The sequence below is a fragment of the Armigeres subalbatus genome, chromosome 3 (assembly GCF_024139115.2).
Source record: "Armigeres subalbatus isolate Guangzhou_Male chromosome 3, GZ_Asu_2, whole genome shotgun sequence".
NCBI lineage: Eukaryota > Metazoa > Arthropoda > Insecta > Diptera > Culicidae > Armigeres > Armigeres subalbatus.
Genome location: NC_085141.1, coordinates 288,407,203 through 288,425,937, shown reverse-complemented (window position 1 = coordinate 288,425,937; position 18,735 = coordinate 288,407,203). Strand labels below are relative to the sequence as shown.

At 42.7% G+C, this 18,735-nt stretch overlaps 1 protein-coding gene across 1 annotated transcript in view; it reads right to left on the bottom strand.

The window, feature by feature from the left end:
• Nucleotides 1-1,412, bottom strand: part of LOC134220212 (fatty acyl-CoA reductase wat-like) — a 125,088-nt gene extending 123,676 nt beyond the window's left edge. The window contains exon 1 of the mRNA XM_062699208.1: nucleotides 1,133-1,412. The gene's annotated coding sequence lies outside the window, so the exon portion shown is untranslated. The remainder of the gene's footprint in view (nucleotides 1-1,132) is intronic.
• Between the last annotated feature and the right edge of the window lie 17,323 nt (nucleotides 1,413-18,735).

Below are 18,735 nucleotides of genomic sequence, written 5' to 3'. Positions count from 1 at the left end.
CGTTGCTGTTTGTGTTCACCAATGAAAGAAAGATAACCATTTTATGCGTGTCTATTTTTAATGTTGATTTGGGCAATCTATTTTTTACTGGTTGTTCGAGTTTGTTCATTGAAATATGAGGGGTGGGTGAAGTGGTTCAATCCATACAAAATTTTAAGATGTTTCATGCTAAAAGTGTGTAAAATAAGAACAAAAGAATTTGACAAAAATGTAACCTACGCCCGGATGTTCCTAGAATACTAAATTTTTGGTAGTCCCAGCCGGAGATGTACAAGGAAATGGAAGTAGGAGCAGTTCTCCAACAGTTTGATATGCATATTTTGATGTAAGACTGCGTCATTTAATTTCTGATGCGGATACGTGGTACATTTTTGATGGCCTTTCTTCGCAAATTATAGAGTAAGTGTAAGGTTAAAAAAAAGATTTGAATCGAAACAAGAATGGCTAACAAATCTTTTCACCTTAACTCTGGATCGTAGGTAAAATTCGCTGAGCTGTCCTATTTGTAGGACGTTAAGATAATATGGGTTAAGAAAGAGAATGGGTTTTTTATTAGTTTTTTCGACCTCCAGAGTCCTTGACCCAATCTCATCCAATAGCACTCCAATTAAGATGCTTTATTTGTGTCTTGACTGATATGCGATATTCAACTTCAATAGTAAATGAATAGCACAAACTTGTTCAGATAATATTCACTCCACGTTGAATTTAATTTTCCAATTATCACAATGATTCAAACTAAATCCCATATTTTTTGAAGAGTTCAGTTCTGTGCATTGATTTAACAATACCTTTTGCGCGTAATTTAAATCCAAATATAAAACAATAAATTAATCATTTGTTATATATTGTCATCATGTAGTTGTAGAAGAATGCCCGTTCTGTTAAGTTATGCAATCCTTGTCGATGTTTCACATTCTCTACCAGAATCGTTAATTCATAACGGGTTTCCAGGTAACGCAATTCACCCAACAGGGTACATACTTAATTCCAGCCGACATTGACCAATTGCATTGAGCACCAACCATACTTCCAAAAGTGGTTTCCAATTGCAATCTGCTTTCTACTCGCCGCTGCATATTGTCGTCCATCCACTAACTAACTGAGGTTGTTTCTAGAAAAGACTTCTTACACTGGATAGGCTCGCCGTCAACCACGCAGACACTGCACTAACGTGTGTGGCTGACCGACAGTCTCGATGTACACAGTTCTTAATTCCCGCAGAGACCCGGTCGCCGCCCCGTTGGTTGTCACGCACTTTTCACTGCAAATAGCAACGGATCACACACCGACGCAGCACGTTGTCGCGCGTAACAGCGGAATATTTTCGGGCCAATTATGTTGTTTTGCTTTGGCTACTGCACCAGAAACCGTCACCACTGGCTGACGACACTGACAGGGTTGGGGGGTTATGAGAGCACGCGTCCGCACCGCGACGAAGAAAACTTTCGACTGACTCTAGCCGACCCGGCCGGGGTCCAGAGCGCGAAAATTCGACAATCGCCATCGCCGGCCGCCGCGCCACTCGCTGCACCGTTATGGCATGGGAAATTTAGGGGTATGTGGTGTCCATAATTGGGTTTTAGATCATGTGAGATTTTCCAGGTTTTTCATTTCTGTAGGAAAAAAAAGGAGTTTTTGAATTATTGAATTGAAAATGGTGTCATCACGAACATATGCGATATGAAAAATACAATACAGACAGACCTCGTGACGACGAAACTGATAGAATTAGCCAGGGTACAAGTTTTCTGGTAGGTAGGTGCAGGTTAGCCTTCCTATAGTGTATTAAAAAAAAGTGACACATTGTGCATTACCGGGTCAAAAATTACCCCAACTTTTATTCACTCCCAAAAGTTTTTGCAATTTGGTCATTTTGGTTCACAGGAATTGAATTGAAGGAACATAGATTCTAAGGCCAATTTTTTCCCCGTAACACGGTAGATCACTTTGACGTAGTGTGGTACAGTGTAAGATCTACCAATTACCACAACTTATTGCCCTAGCTTAAGGTGAAGGTGGGTTGAGTACCAAAACAAAGCTTTGTAAGCTCTGCGATCAGGTTTTAATCGTTTTTTTCGAACAAAAAATAGCAGTTTATATTAAGTTTTCGGTTTAAACATGTGACTGATTTCGAAAATTGATGTTTAATTTGCATTCCAGCAACATTTCGGAGTGTTCATGTGCGTAGAAGTGAGTAAAAACTTGATATTTTCAGTGCCCTTTGAGAAGAAGTGAAGTGCAGTGATAAACCCATTAAATCGCGAACGGCTAATAAATTGGCACAAAACTGCTGATTTATGATAATATTCGAGCCGAAATATATAGGACTCTTTGGATAAACAGGGGCAGCAGGGACTATGTCCAAGGACTTGACGATACCTCCCCAGGCTATCTGCGGATTGTGGTGCCTTCCTAGGATGTAGTGAGGTTTAACAGTGGGCTCTGTTAAACCTCTATAAAAAAGCTGCATGTATCCGCAAGTAGGCTCCGCCAAAGCGACCGTGTGCCGCTCAAAGCGCACAAGCCCAAGTCCTGGTGTTAGGTGGGACGCTAAACAGCCCTGACACGACGGCCCTCCGACGAGACAGGAGGTTTGCGCAGGCCCAATAAGCCGCCTTTAAAAACAACTATTACGAACGACATAGAAGATAATACGACTCGATACAATCGGCAACGACCTAGGCGACGAATAAAGGATCACGATTGGAAGCTTGGAACATGGAACTGCAAGTCGCTAGGCTTCGCAGGTTGCGATAGGATAATCTACGATGAATTACATCCCCGTAACTTCGATGTCGTAGCGCTGCAGGAAATCTGCTGGACAGGACAGAAAGTGTGGAAAAGCGGGCATCGAGCGGCTACCTTCTACTAAAGCTGTGGCACCACAGACGAGCTGGGAACCGGCTTCATAGTGCTGGGAAAGATGCGCCAACGCGTGATTGGGTGGCAGCCAATCAACGCAAGGATGTGCAAGCTGAGGATAAAAGGCCGTTTCTTCAACTATAGCATCATCAACGTGCACTGCCCACACGAAGGGAGATCCGACGACGAGAAAAAAGCGTTCTATGCGCAGCTGGAGCAGACATACGATGGATGCCCACTGCGAGACGTCAAAATCGTCATCGGTGACATGAACGCTCAGGTAGGAAGGGAGGTATAGACCGGACATCGGACCGGATAGCCTGCAAACCGTATCGAACGACAAGGGCCAACGATGCATAAACTTTGCAGGCTCCCGCGGAATGGTAGTCGAAGCACTTTCTTCCCCGGAAGAATATCCACAAGGCCACATGGAAATCACCTAATCAAGTAACGGAAAACCAAATCGACCACGTTCTAATCGACGGTAAATTCTTCTCCGACATCACGAACGTACGCACTTACCGCAGTGCGAATATTGAATCCGACCACTACCTCGTCGCAGTATGTCTGCGCTCAAAACTCTCGACGGTGATCAACACGCGTCGGAGTCGTCCGCCGCGACTTAACATTGGGCGGCTACAAGACGGTAGACTAGCCCAAGACTACGCGCAGCAGCTGGAAGTGGCACTCCCAACGGAAGAGCAGCTAGGCGCACCATCTCTTGAAGATGGCTGGAGAGATATTCGATCCGCCATTGGAAGCACCGCAACCGCTGCACTAGGCACGGTGGCTCCGGATCAGAGAAACGACTGGTATGACGGCGAATGTGAGCAGTTAGTTGAGGAGAAGAATGCAGCATGGGCGAGATTGCTGCAACACCGCACGAGGGCGAACGAGGCACGATACAAACGGGCGCGGAACAGACAAAACTCGATTTTCCGGAGGAAAAAGCGCCAGCAGGAAGATCGAGACCGTGAAGAGACGGAGGAACTGTACCGCGCTAATAACGCACGAAAGTTCTATGAGAAATTGAACCGTTCACGTAAGGGCCACGTGCCACAGCCCGATATGTGTAAGGACATAAACGGGAACCTTCTTACGAACGAGCGTGAGGTGACCCAAAGGTGGCGGCAGCACTACAAAGAGCACCTGAATGGCGATATGGCAGACAACGGTGGCGGTATGGTAATGAACCTAGGAGCACGCGCGCAGGACATGCGACTTCCGGCTCCGAATCTCCAGGAAATCCAGGAGGAGATCGGCCGGCTGAAAAACAACAAAGCCCCTGGAGTTGACCAACTACCAGGAGAGCTGTTTAAACACGGTGGTGAAGCACTGGCTAGAGCGCTGCATTGTGTGATTACCAAGGTTTGGGAGGATGAGGTTCTGCCGCAGGAGTGGATGGAAGGTGTCGTGTGTCCCATCTACAAAAAGGGCGATAAGCTGGATTGTAGCAACTACCGCGCAATCACATTGCTGAACGCCGCCTACAAGGTACTCTCCCAAATTTTATGCCGTCGACTAACACCAATTGCAAGAGAGTTCGTTAGGCAGTACCAGGCGGGATTTATGGGTGAACGCTCTACCACAGACCAGGTGTTCGCCATACGTCAGGTATTGCAGAAATGCCGCGAATACAACGTGCCCACACATCATCTATTTATCGACTTCAAAGCCGCATATGATACAATCGATCGGGACCAGCTATGGCAGCTAATGCACGAAAACGGATTTCCGGATAAACTGATACGGTTGATCAAAGCGACGATGGATCGGGTGATGTGCGGGGCATTCTCGAGTTCCTTCGAAACCCGTAGAGGGTTACGGCAAGGTGATGGTCTTTCGTGTCTGCTATTCAACATCGCTTTGGAGGGAGTAATACGAAGGGCAGGGATTGACACGAGTGGTACGATTTCCACGAAGTCCGTCCAGTTATTTTGATTCGCCGACGACATTGATATCATGGCACGTAACTTTGAGAGGATGGAGGAAGCCTACATCAGACTGAAAAGCGAAGCTAAACGGATTGGACTAGTCATCAACACGTCGAAGACGAAGTACATGATAGGAAGAGGCTCAAGAGAGGTCAATGTGAGCCACCCACCACGAGTTTCTATCGGTGGTGACGAAATCGAGGTGGTTGAAGAATTCGTGTACTTGGGCTCACTGGTGACCGCCGATAACGATACCAGCAGAGAAATTCAGAGACGCATAGTGGCTGGAAATCGTACGTACTTTGGACTCCGCAAGACGCTCCGATCGAATAGAGTTCGCCGCCGTACCAAACTGACTATCTACAAAACGCTTATAAGACCGGTAGTTCTCTACGGACACGAGACCTGGACGATGCTCGTTGAGGACCAACGCGCACTGGGAGTTTTCGAAAGGAAAGTGTTGCGTACCATCTATGGTGGGTTGCAGATGGCGGACAGTACGTGGAGGAGGCGAATGAACCACGAGTTGCATCAGCTGTTGGGAAAACCATCCATCGTTCACACCGCGAAAATCGGAAGACTGTGGTGGGAAGGGCACGTAGCCAGAATATCGGACAGTAATCCGGTGAAAATGGTTCTCTACAACGATCCGACGGGAACAAGAAGGCGAGGTGCACAGCGGGCAAGGTGGATCGATCAGGTGGAGGACGACTTGCGGACCCTCCGCAGACTGCGTGGTTGGCGAAGTGCATCCATGAACCGAGCTGAATGGAGAAGTCTTTTATGTGCAGCACAGGCCACTCCGGCCTTAGTCTGATGATAAATAAATTGGATAAACATGTTAATTATCACGGGAAATGAATAAATATGATGTGAACAGGTTAGTAATTTGAATATTAAACTTTTGTTCGATGCTGTTCGAAGCATTCGAATGCTGGTGGAAGAGGGATGCGGGAGGTGTGGGGTTGACCCGTGGAAGGTCCGGTGCCATCTTGACTGCCATCGTGGTACTCTTCCAACTATGTCCTTAAACCATTTTTCTAGCTAGGGCAATAAGTTGTGGTAATTAAGAATTCATCGTATTTAGTCCCCGCTACTAACAGCAGTCTCAGAAATAAAACATAATTATTCAAGAAAATTATTAGGCTAATTTTTAGTGGAATGTTTTCACTATCATAAGACGAGTTTAGTACAATTCCATTTAATTCCACCCCCTCGTATTACTTTTACATATACATATTTCGATCTCAACTGTAAGGTCGTCTTCAGTGTCTCGTATGATTAATACGAGGTGGTGGAATTAAATGGAATTGTAATAAACTCGTATTATGACAGATATAATTAATGTGATTATTTAATAATGTGATTAATTAATGAATAGCCTTGCAGACGGTTGAAAGACTTGATTTCCTCTTGTTTGAGGCTAACTGTACTGCCGTCATACCCATATTTGTCCCATGTTTACTGGGATTTCCTATGTACATGGGACAGTTATGCATAAAACGGCAGTGTAGGTATGCATCGGAAGCAACTTTTCAACGGTCACGGGGGTCCTCCAGATTCGGAACATCCACAAAAGTTGTTAATTCATAAAATTATTCCTAGAAAGGGACTTTTCTTTAAACAATTTTTTATATTATCGTACTCTGAGCAAGACACGAACGAATGTCGTGACCCGTGTCCATTTACCGGTGTCAGGCCATTTGGCCGAATGCCGTTTGGCAAAATAGTTAAAAAAAAATGACCTAATTTTACTAGTGGTTCTTCTTTACTTCCTTTTTCTTTCTTCTTCTTTCTTCCTTCTTCCTTCCTCTTTCTTCCTTTTTCCTTCTCCCTGCCTTTTTCTTTCGTCTTTTATCCATCCTCTATTTTCTTCCTTCTTTCTTATTTCTTCTTTCTTCTTTCTTCTTTCTTCCTTCTTGCTTCTTCTTTCTTTTTCCTTTTTTTCCTTCTTCCTTCTTCCTTCTTCCCTCTTCCATCTTCCTGCACCATTCTTCATTCTTTCTTCTTCTTTCTTCCTTCTTCCTTCTCCCTTCATTAGGAAACGTATTTCAAATATTCGGCCAAACGGCATTCGGCCAAATGGCGTTCGGCCAAATGACCCTAAACCCATTTACCAAAGTGGTCTATCGAAGGTCTCCCGGAAGATCCGGAACATCGGATAACCCTTTCAGGCCCAAATTTTTCTAAGTGGTATTACCCAGTAAATTTGATATGTTCCAGTCGATGAATAATGGAGAAATGACAAAACAAGTTGAAAAATATTGTTTCGGGTTGTACTAGATCATCCAAGTAATCCTTGAGTCCAGAACTTGCGATCTACAGTTACCATGCGAGCTTTTTCGTCACTTCTAGCTTGGATATATATTCAACCATATCCATAACATATTTCTAAAGATCAAGAGACATGATCTAGAGATGAGCGTTCAGATCCGGAACGGTTAAAATAATCCGGATCTTTGAAGTGAGCGAATGAATCGAGGCTCACTTTTTGAAAGATCCGGTTCAGGTTAACAAATTATTTAACAAGTTGTGAGGAAATGGCAATATAAAAAGTTTATTGTAGGCTCTCTATACATGTTATATACGCTTGTGAGCGAGAGAGGGGTGAAATTATTATTTGTACGGGTCAGAAATGTGTCCCTTAATGACAACCGTTTCACTATTTTGCATTCTCCTTGAGTTTTGATCCAAAGATCGGATCCGTGTGAAAGATCCGGATCATTTGACTGAATGAGCCAGATCTGATCCGCTCAACGAAGTGATCCGTTTTGCCCATCTCTAATGATCAGATGGTTTTGGGATATCCTGAGTCATCCAAACTGTCCTTGAGTTCAGAACTTGTGACCTACAACTACGACACTAGCTCCCACAAGAAGCTTGGATATGACCTAGGATGATATGACTTAAAAAGCGTGATTTCGGGCTAGATGGATCATAGCTATGACTGGTGGACGTGGAAAAACTGCTTGTCAGAAAGACCATTTTGTTTTTTTTAATGGATAAGCAGTTGAATGAAACCCGATTCCAAGTAAATGAATCCTTAAAGCTTATAAATGTACGTGATTTGATAGCTGATGATTGGATGCTGTAGTGAAATGGCTGGAGAATAAACGCTGCCCGGAGCTTGTGAATCTAACAAAATGCCGAAGCCTTTGCTTATTCACCTGGACTCATTGTTAACCAACGAAGTGCATCATACTGTAGAATAGGTATTCTTGGATGAAAGTAAACGTCGTCAACACCGATCGGAATGTCTAGCCCATAGCACTGTTGATAAGCAGTCATTTCGGTAAGATCCAACCATTTTACTTAGATGCTTTGTCGAAGCGTGGCTCAGAGGTGCGTGCCTACATAGTGGTTCGGTTTCTAGCCCGGTCCGGCCTGCTATAGTCCCAGGTAAAAGATTTCCTCCACTTCCCAGGGGAATGTAGTATGATGCTTGATTGGACAAAGAGTTCAGTAGCATCGCAGTTAAATATTGTGGAAATGCTTAATCTGAGCGGCAATGTCCAAGTTGTGAGATGCAGAGTTCGACAAACTTTCGGGAAAATCTAAATAATTTCGTCGTATGTATATGGTTACAAAATCCAGGTAGCATAAACTGGTTTATTTCATATTTATTACTTTCCGTAATTTATTTTTTGATGGCATAGGCATTTTACACATCACGAAGCCAAAACCCGTCATCATCTTTGGAAAAATCTATAAATACACACATTAGTACTACAAATTTTATGAACTCTCAATTCAACTCTGTTCCAGGACATGTTGATATTCTATCTACAACCAAATAAAACACAAATGAAATATTGTATCTTTTCTTTTTAGTCATGAAATGGGTTTTTGAATGAAGTGCTGCTCAGATAGGTATACGAAAAACATTTAAAAGCGTTAATTAAATGCGTGAAAATGACTTTGATATACATCGGTATAGCGTAATCTGAAGATTTTCACAAATCACTCTGATAAAGACTTTCTGATTCATATCGGAGAATTTTGTGAAGGTATCAATGTCTATTCACTCCAAAATCGAATATATAATATTCTTCCAGGACATAGGTATTTATCTGAGAATTCTAAAGTAAAGATAATTTTATATCTTAACCTTCTCATAAACCTTATTTCACAAATTTTTTTTTCGATGGCGACTCACTAAATTGATAATTTTTGCTATAAAAATTGTATGGTGTTATAAATCGGTGTCATTGCTGATAATATGTGAGCATGGTTTGTAAATTTTGTTATCTGTTTTTATTTCATTTTATTTCATCTTGTTTCAGAGAGCGAGTAATGGCGCTTTAGCCTAGGCCTAAGAGCCAGGACACATGGGAGAAACACTGGAAGTTGTATCAGCAAGAAGTGACACCAATCTTCTTAGCAATGTCACTCCTAACTCACTGCCGATGAGTTATGAATTATCTCCCAATTCAAGCCGGCACGGTGGGCCTGGCCGTTTTGATATTTGTGTCGTTATGATCTGCTGCAAATATTAATTCTGACAAGAAAATGCTCGGAAATACAACCGACATTTCCAGGATGCTTTTCAATACTGGCTGTGCATGTGCTAAGACAAGACAAGACAAGAAGCTTGGATATGACTTATAATTTTGGTTGTTCGAGATACGTATTAAAAAAAGAACGAACAATCGACTACCCTGCTCAAGTGAAGAAATACGAATGAATTTATTGTCTTATTAATTATTACAGGACCTAGCTAAAGTGTCCCCCCTTTACGCTGATACCAGCAAGAACCATGTCGTTGGTCGCGGCTCCAATAACACCGGAGTTTTTTTTTATTTATTTTTCTTTAATATTTTTTATTTTTTTTAACGAAGGTAATGGAAATCTACAACCAGACACCTGGGGAGGCGAACCCAGGTAGTGTGGGGATGGGATTCCCACTCCCGACCCACTAAAACCAACTCCTTCCTCTCCAGTCATTCCCCCGGCCCGCAATTAAGCAATACTTCGGGGGATGACTATTGGGCATTGCGCCCCCTCCATGACGTACACAAGTGCACGTATGCGCCTCAACTCTTCGACACTCCCCATGCAACACATTTGCACAAGACACACTGGCACCACATGTGCCCCAACACTCACCTATGCCGCTTGAATGGCTGCAGGAGGACCAATAGGTAACCTGCAGGGGGTACCCCATGCCGCCGTCTCACAACATAGACATTCCTCACTCAGTATGGTGTTCACCCCGTCCTGCAGCAGGGTGGCACCACTTGTCTACCAAGCCGGAGGCGACCCTAGGTTGGTGGCTCCTATGCCGCTCCTACCTCAGCTACTAGGCAGACCCTTTCATGTCTCCTATTTCTGAGGTGCCGCAGAAGCATCAACCCCCCGCCAGTCATAGCGAGACTTTCGTGTCCCCTACTTCTGAGGTGCCGCAGAGGTATCTGCCCCCCGACACTCCTGCCAGGTCTAGCGAGACTTCACTCAATCCGTCCCTGGCAGCCGGATCACACTACTACCTAAGCAGTCACTCTGGCTATACGTACCGTGCGAGTCTGACTTGTGTGCTCGCTCATACATTCAGTCCCAATCGCCTGCACCACTTGTGCACCACTCTCCTGACATTCAGTCAATCACTCAGTGGGGGTTGTGATACCCCCATCTCCCATTTTTATCCACTCTGTGCACCTCCTGTGCATCGTTTGGGCGTGGAACACCCGGCACGTCAGGCGTGCCTACACTCACCTACCCAGGCTTTGATATTGCCAATAGGTCACCGTTAGGTACTTTGCATGCAGCACCCACCTATTGACATTTCGAAGCCCAGATAGTCCTCAGCCAGTGTGGTGGTCTCCCCATCCTGCAACGGGGTGGCACCACTTACCTTACATGTCTCCGATTTCTGAGGTGCCGCAGAAGCATCAACCCCCCGACACTTCTGCCAGACGCAGCGAGACTTTCGTGTCCCCTACTTCTGAGGTGCCGCAGAGGTATCTGCCCCCGACACTCCTGCCAGGCCTCACCAGACTTCAGTCATTCTAACACTACCGACCATGCGTACCATGCGAGTCTTACTTGTGCGCTCACCCATACACTCGGTCCCTCACTCTGTGAGGGTATTACGAGTAATACCCCCAACTCCCATTCGCTTGCACCACATGTGCACCACTTGGGGGTGTGTGGGTACCACCCACTGCCACCCGCTTGCCGCCGAAGCAGCCCTCAATCTGTGGAACCTCCACAGGCTCCGTTAACGACCTGGCTAATTGTTTCACCCCCCAGGTCATTCATCCCTTCGGCACGGGTTGCCTGACACCTTGGGATTCGGGGTTAGGGGCTTGTATGCTTTAAGCGGCACACGGTCGCTTGATAGGGTTTGCTTGCGGATATGTGGTTTTTGGGAGGGAATTAACAGAGCCCCCTGTTAACCCCACCACCTCCCAGGCAGAACCCCCTGACTCGCAGACAGCTAGGGAGGGGTCGTCAAGCCCTTGGACATGGTCCCTGCTGCCCCTAAACACCAGTGTGGACTGTGCAAAGTGTCGGTCTCCGGTTACGTCTGGTGCAATGTGGCTAGCTTGGAGTTAACCGCTAAGACTTGCTGTTCCAGCAATTGGATTTGGGTTGCGTTTGCGTCTGTAACTTATGTACTCAACCATGTCCATAACATACTCCAGAAGGCCAGTAGACATGGTAAAGTAGTTTTGGGATATCCCGGTTCATCGAAACCGTCCTTGAGTTCTGAACTTGTGATCAACAACTCCCACTATAGCTTTTTCGTCGCTTCCAGCTTGGATATGTATTCAACCATAACCATAATATATTAGTGAAGATCAGGAGACATAGTTAGATGGTTTTGGGATATCATGAGTCATCCAAACTATCCTTGTGTTCAGAACTTGCGATCTACAGCAAGGAAACTACCTTTTCTCGTAGCTTGGATATGTATTTAAGCATGTTTATAACATATTCCAGAAGACCAGGAGACCTGGTAAGGTGGTTTTAAGACATTCTGGGTTGTCCGAACCATCCTTGACTTCCCTTACAAATCATTAATCATGAAAATACCCAGATTAATACACCTAGAGATGATGGAGTCTTTCTCGTGTGTTATAAAAATAGAATTTTGACCATAGCTTCGGAGCCCATACTCCGATCTGAGCAATTTTCAAAAGGAAACAATGGGACAGGATTCTGCGTCGAATGCAACTTGTTGTGAGAAAATCGGTAAAGTATAAGTGCCTAAAAATGGACGAGTTTGTTATACGTGTTTTGCGCACAGGGGGGTCAGTGAACAACGCACCCCCGAAGTTTGCTGCGTGTCCTTGTGCAGTATCGAACATCGTGACTCGCTTTTTTTAGAAGAACACCATGGTATCGTGCCAGCGCATTGTCGGCTTTCCAGGTGGCCTTACCACGCCCTATGTCCTCGGAAGGTGGAAAGGTTGCTTCCTTCTGCACGACTGGTATCAAGAATGATGATATGCCGCGTGAACCCCTAATTGACCTCTCTGCGATAGGGTCTGTTCGCCAACACACAGAGGGACTTGCCAACGCGGTGCCTACGCCTACCCCAGCCTTGACGAGGACCCCTTTCTGTCCTCGGGCTCGGAACCCGCCCGGTTGACCGACGACGCCGCGAAAGCGACGAAAGGCCTAGCTCACACCCCTGGCCATGCATTCCCTCGGCATGGATCGCTTAACGCCCTGGGATTAGGGGTTAGAGACGATGGTCCCTTTGGTCGCACCCACTCACTCACTGGTCGCACCCACTAGCTGATGTCAGAAGGACAACAGTGCCCAGGCTGCACTACCAGCTAAGTTCAAAACCCTTAGCTGGCGGTCGATTGTCATCGGAAGACCCGTGGAAGCGTGAGATTATAACTTGTGAAGACCAGAGCTGTGTTGGTCGCCCCTTCCCAGATGTCAACTCACCATTTCGCAGCCCATGATGTCTGTATGTGTGTATGTATGTATGTATGTATGTGTGTGTGTTTGTACAAAAAATGTGAGATACACTTTTTTGTATTTAGCCTTTTCCGATTTGCTTGCAACAGGTTTCATTCGACGCGGAATCGTTCCTTTGCTATTGAAAATTGTCCTAATCGGCCATTGCGTTTTGGAGCTATTAAAAAACATTGTTTTTTTTTCCCATTTATCCCAAGGGTCCCCCCTTGGAAAAAATAGTGAAAATCGAAAAAAAAAATTCAAAAGCTTTTGCAATGTATTCAAATGAACGCAAATTCCCTAGCAGCACGCATGTTTCACATAGGTGACTGCAACTCATGTGTGACCGGATTCAGTCACAATCAAGTTGCTGTAACCAATTTTGTCTGACTTGTGCTGCTCGGGTTAATGTGAATTGATGGAAATAGCTTAATATATCTTCCTAAAGTGCAATTTTGACCTCTCTTAAGTGCTTTTTTTTGGTACTTTTATGTGTTTTCTTGTTTTATTTAATACACGAGAAAGGCACCATCACCGCTAGGTGGATTATTCTGGTTTTTTTTTGTAAAACCGCGCTCTTCTGGGTCGAGGTTCGTTAATTGGCAATTTTTAGTTATATTTCGAGCATGTTACGGATAATTATGAAGGATCTCCGGTGGCCACTCAGGTTCATAAGAATGGGTAACAATAATTATATATAACAGAGAGTACGTTAATGCAAAGCTTTGAGAAAGCCGCGTTCTTAGACTGTAAGGTTCATGAATTGAACATTTCTACGGGTGTTCCGGATCCTAGAATGGACCTCCGGTGGCAACTCAAGAACATTTAAATGTGTAACGACAAGCAAATTTTTTAAAATATCTCTGGGCCAAAACAGACCCCAATGCACCAGGATAGATGCAGAAAAAAGGAAGATTACTAGTCTAGTTGTATTTGTCCAACTAATCTCGACATTTCTCCAATGCTTTATGACCGTTAAAAGAATTAGTTGAGAGTAAGTGAACCCGCTTCGAAATGTCTTCACCGTCACTAGTCTTATGAGCACATCCCGAAATGCTTCAGCCAAGCAATTCGTAGACATAGCAGAGCGTGATTGATTCACACTCTATACAAATCCGCCAAGTCCGTTGCTGGGTGCATAGTGTGTGAAGTTCTCGATAATAAACGATAATAATTTCTTAAATTTCATATTAATTTGTCTATTTTTGAGACCTGTACGATAGAGTCATTAAAATTTTTACTTTTTCGCTCCTCTATGCTTAAACGATTACATTTGCTGTTTTATTAGTCCTCCTAAATTTTTAGGTAATTTGGATGTAACTAGACTGAGCACGCGCAAATTGAAGTTTGTATGGAAATTACTATAGGAATCGCCACTTAAGTGAAAAACTGTTCCATGTTGTGACCCATTGATTATTCAAATGTAATCAACACGATGACTCTATAGAATACTTCCAAAGCTAGAGAACAGTTGTTGTTGCGAAGCGATTTGACATTTGTAAACAAAGTTGTAAACGAAACAAAAATGCTCATTATTGATATTGATGTTATTCTTCTACGTGTTAAATTGAATTTACCACGATTCAGTATTTCCCTAATAACATATCTTGCAAGCATAGAATCGTTTCGCAACAAAGACGATCAGTTTCATTGTAAAATTTTCAATGTTGGCATCGTAGTCATATATTTTTAGAGCTTAATGAGCACCGTTGCGGAACGGTTTTCCACAAAAGTGACTGTTTTCATAGTAATTTTCATACAAACTTGAAACTGCGCGTGCGCAGTCTTGTTTCATCCAAATTAGTTATAAATTTAGGAGGACTAATAAAACAGCGAATGTCATCGTTTAAGCATAGAGGAGCCAAGTTTACGTGTAACATATTTAAATAATTACAAATCGCATCGGACATCGTTTAACACCATAACTAAGGACAAATGTACGCATGATTTGACGTATCATATTTCCTGTTTCCCTTTTGCGAACAAAACATCAATAGTTACCTAGTCAAAAATTCGCTCGGTGCGGTTTGGCTGAACCCCAACCAGATTGACGATTAAAGGTTGCATGAAGAAGAAGAAGTCGAAGGATGATATTTGAAAAATATTGCACGGGGAAGCATACGGGAAATTTTTTAAAACTCTTCTCAAAAATTCTAGGAGCAATTTAATTAAAAACGGTTAGCAGTACGAGGTTGGACTTGCCTTCTACTGCATAATAATCGCAATTTTCGATTTCAAACTTTATTTTATGATATCATACTTGATACACAGTATAAGAAAAGTTCAACCCCGTACCGGTAAACGGTTTTTAATTAATTTTCTCCTAGAATTTTTGAGAAGAGTTTTAAAAAACTTCCCGTATGCTTCCCCGTGCAATATTTTTCAAATATCATCCTTCGACTTCTTCTTCTTCATGCAACCTTTAATCGCCAATATTCAAATGATTTTTGTACGGCCGAGTTGCCGGCTGAAGAAAAGACTGCCACGAACACAAGATGCCTAGAATAGCACTGCCAAGAAGAGATAAAATGCAGTTAAAAAATCGCGTGGAAGAGAGGCTTTGCCCTCTCATTAGTTAGAGCGATTTCTTCGTATTGCAATAACGAAAAAATCCATTAACGCATACCGTTAACAGAACTATGTACCTGATGCGCGGTGCAAAAGGTGGCGGCGGGATTGTGTCAACTGCTCTATAGGTACGTGCGCTGACGATGAGTGGTCCAACCAAGTTTGGCTGCAGCCAAGCAGCCAAACAGCAGGCCATCCAAACCAAGAAGCACAATTCGCAAGAAAAGTGGCCCTTCATGAAATTGCAGCCGCATGCAACTTATTCTGGCTGCTTGCAGTTTGCTGAGACACAGTTCAAGACGATGTGCCGTGAATTGTGGGATGAATGGAGACATTGCAGTAGCTGAACAGGCGCGATTTTAGCAGTTCGGTCTCGGTGTAAATCATGTAAGTGTAGCTTCAGAAGTGCTATGCGGGATTGTGAAAGGGGCTGCTAGTTCATACATGGCTCAACATGACCGACTATTTGTAATACGATGTTTATGGATACTTGCTGGCAATTTGCGCAGTGCTTTTAGAATATTGAATAACAAGTCGAATTACAGGGTGCGTGACGATTTCTTGCAGTGAATTCTAAATAGAAATATCTTTTGATTGCAGTACAAGATTCAAATATATCTGGCAACATTTGATATTTGACTAACTGGAGTAAATTTACTAAAATATATTTCAATTACTGCAATAGTTCGTCACGCAGCCTGTACTATGATATCATTTCTGCACTTTTTAGAGAGTTTGGCCCTTTAGTTTCATATTTTCGTGATTTTCTGGATATACGAATAAAAATATAAAAAAAATCGGTAATGCCTATTTTCTCGGTCCACTCCTGTGGAAATTTTTAGTTATTTCTTGACGCAAACAACACTGCAAAGTTAAAGGCTCAGCGCGCGGCCGTGTTTTTTTTCTGGCAGCATATTTTTCCTGTCTTATTTTTGCGTTTCGGTTGGTGCAATGCCGCCAGGCCGGCATATGTCTCGCTGGAGTGAGTGATTCTAGGAGTGCGTGGGTGCTTGATCTTGGTCATTGTTGGATTGGCAATGGCTTAGTAATACTGTTTCATGGCATGGATTTTCGTCAAACTTCTATACTAATCGGATATAATAGTTTGAAGCCACAATTCTCGGTTCGTGATCATTTGGTATGTGTTGCTAACAATGTGCTGCATTTGGAGGTAGCATGCACAGGTGCAATGAGGATCATCAGGAGCACTGATATGTTGCTTAAATTTAGTGTGCTCGGTCCTTAAAGGAGGTTTCAAGCTAATACACTCACGTGAAGTGCTTATTCTCCGGATATTGATTGATTTGGTGAAATTTTTTCAACTTGTTTCTGCAGTCGCCTCTCCACATCTCGATATTGAAAGAACCATCGAGATAGGGAGAGATCGAGGAATGGAAGAAAAATTTAAATGGGTACTAGATCTAAAAAAATCTCGTTGCTATGTAAAACGACAACAAAACAAATGTCGTTTCCTGTTGTTAATGCGTTTGTCATTTTCCCAAGATGGTCTAGAAGCCTAAAATTTTGAACATATCGACATAAGGAGAGTGATTCCTGTGTGTGTGTGTGTGTGTACAAACTAACCCCCACTGTCTGGCAGTGATGTTATGGAGGAAAGCTGTCTGTTAAAACAGTCAGATTTAATCCGGGAGTTAGAAAGTGCTAGCCAGGGTTCGTAATGCTCACTCAATCTCAGGAGCACATGATTTTCCCTCACGAAAGTTTTCGGGGAGAAATCGCTTTTCGGGAAAGAAAAACAGCCTGGAGAGTGATAACAATTTTTCGCTCACTTTGATTGCCGCTAAACGTTGGTTTGCTCTTTTTCTTTCATATTCGATTCTTTTCGTGGCATCATCAATGCAAATGGTAGTAGCTTATGTGGAACAAATAACTTGACGCTTTCATACAGATAGAGTGGTGGTGTGGCTAAAGTAAGCGCATCCCCACAGCTATTATTGTTACTATTCTGGGTTCGAATCCCGGCGCGGCTATACAATTTTGTCATTGTTATGCGATAATTCTCGCGAAAAGTGAGTGAGAGGTAAAAGCAATGAAACGAAAAAGGATTTTCATCTAATAGGCAAGATTTTCGTTCATCTTCCAATGCTAATTCTAGCGAAAAGATTGATGGGTGAAAGATGATCCTCAACATAAACAACGAAACAAGATTTTCCCTTGGCCAGAAAAACGCTTGCTTTGGTCTCATTGAAACGAAAAGTCGAAACCCTGGTGCTAGCTCTACTGCAGCTCCAGTGACCCATTTCAGAGTGCCTGGTATTTCATGTCCACTCCGAGGTCACTATCACTAACAATAAGCCCCGCCTGATTATGCTACCGTTTATCAAATGGATAAAGGTATCAACTTCCGAATTCAAAATATATATAGGGGAACTGTTCCATTTTCCATCTCACTGAACATATATTCATCTCATCGCGAAACAAAGAAATACGGCACCAATTTCGTCGCTTCTTTTTGTTAACATGCATGCTTACTGCTGAAAAAAATCACAAAAATAATAAACAAATCAAATACCTTTTCATTGCTTCGTTTTTCGTGAGACCAATATCGGAGCTATGAGATGAAGTCCAGGAGCAGTAACCCTAATATAGTTTGAATCCAGCGTGCATTTAGTTGAATTCATTATACATATATTTAATTTTAATTTTAACACGACACTGCTACGATTAATAACAGTATGTAAATACGATTAATGTCCAAGCATTTGATTTGATAAAAACAAATTTGTAACATTTATTTGAACTAATAAAACAAACACTGAAATATGAAAATATTTGGAATTCCTTCTGGAGAAATTTTTAATAGTTTTATATTCGAAAATACATAAGAATTATGTAATTCAGATTACATTCGAAAAGATTTTCGTGTATATATGGTCTGATGTTCAGCAGAACATAAAAAGTGTAATCAATAAAATCCATTTGAACTTATTGAATTCAAATCATCCTGAGTGCATGAGTTAGGATTATAGGAATTATTATTAAAATTTTATGATCTATGGGAACAGGGGAACCTCAAAAAAAATTCATTGCAAATCGGAAAAAATTAATTTGGCAATTATGAAGAATTTTCCATCGATACTGATAAGATCTTCTCGTAACAATTCAAAACAAATATCCGTGGAAATTCAGAAGGGTTGCGCATAGTGTTTCGGAAGAATTTCCCGTGAAAGTGCGGATGAATTTCTCGATAAAATGTGAAATGAATCATAATGAAAATTTGGACGAAATTTTAAAAATATCCTCTTAACAAATAATTTAAGCTACCTTAGCTAAATTTTTAGCTGAAGACTTTTTTTTATGAACAATCGATACACTTGCTGACAACAGTTTTCCCGATTAGTATAACGAAACACTGCTGGTTACATGTCAATTCCATATTGGCGTAGAGTATCGGCAGAACACCCATTGTGTTCCAAGCCATCGTAAAATAAAA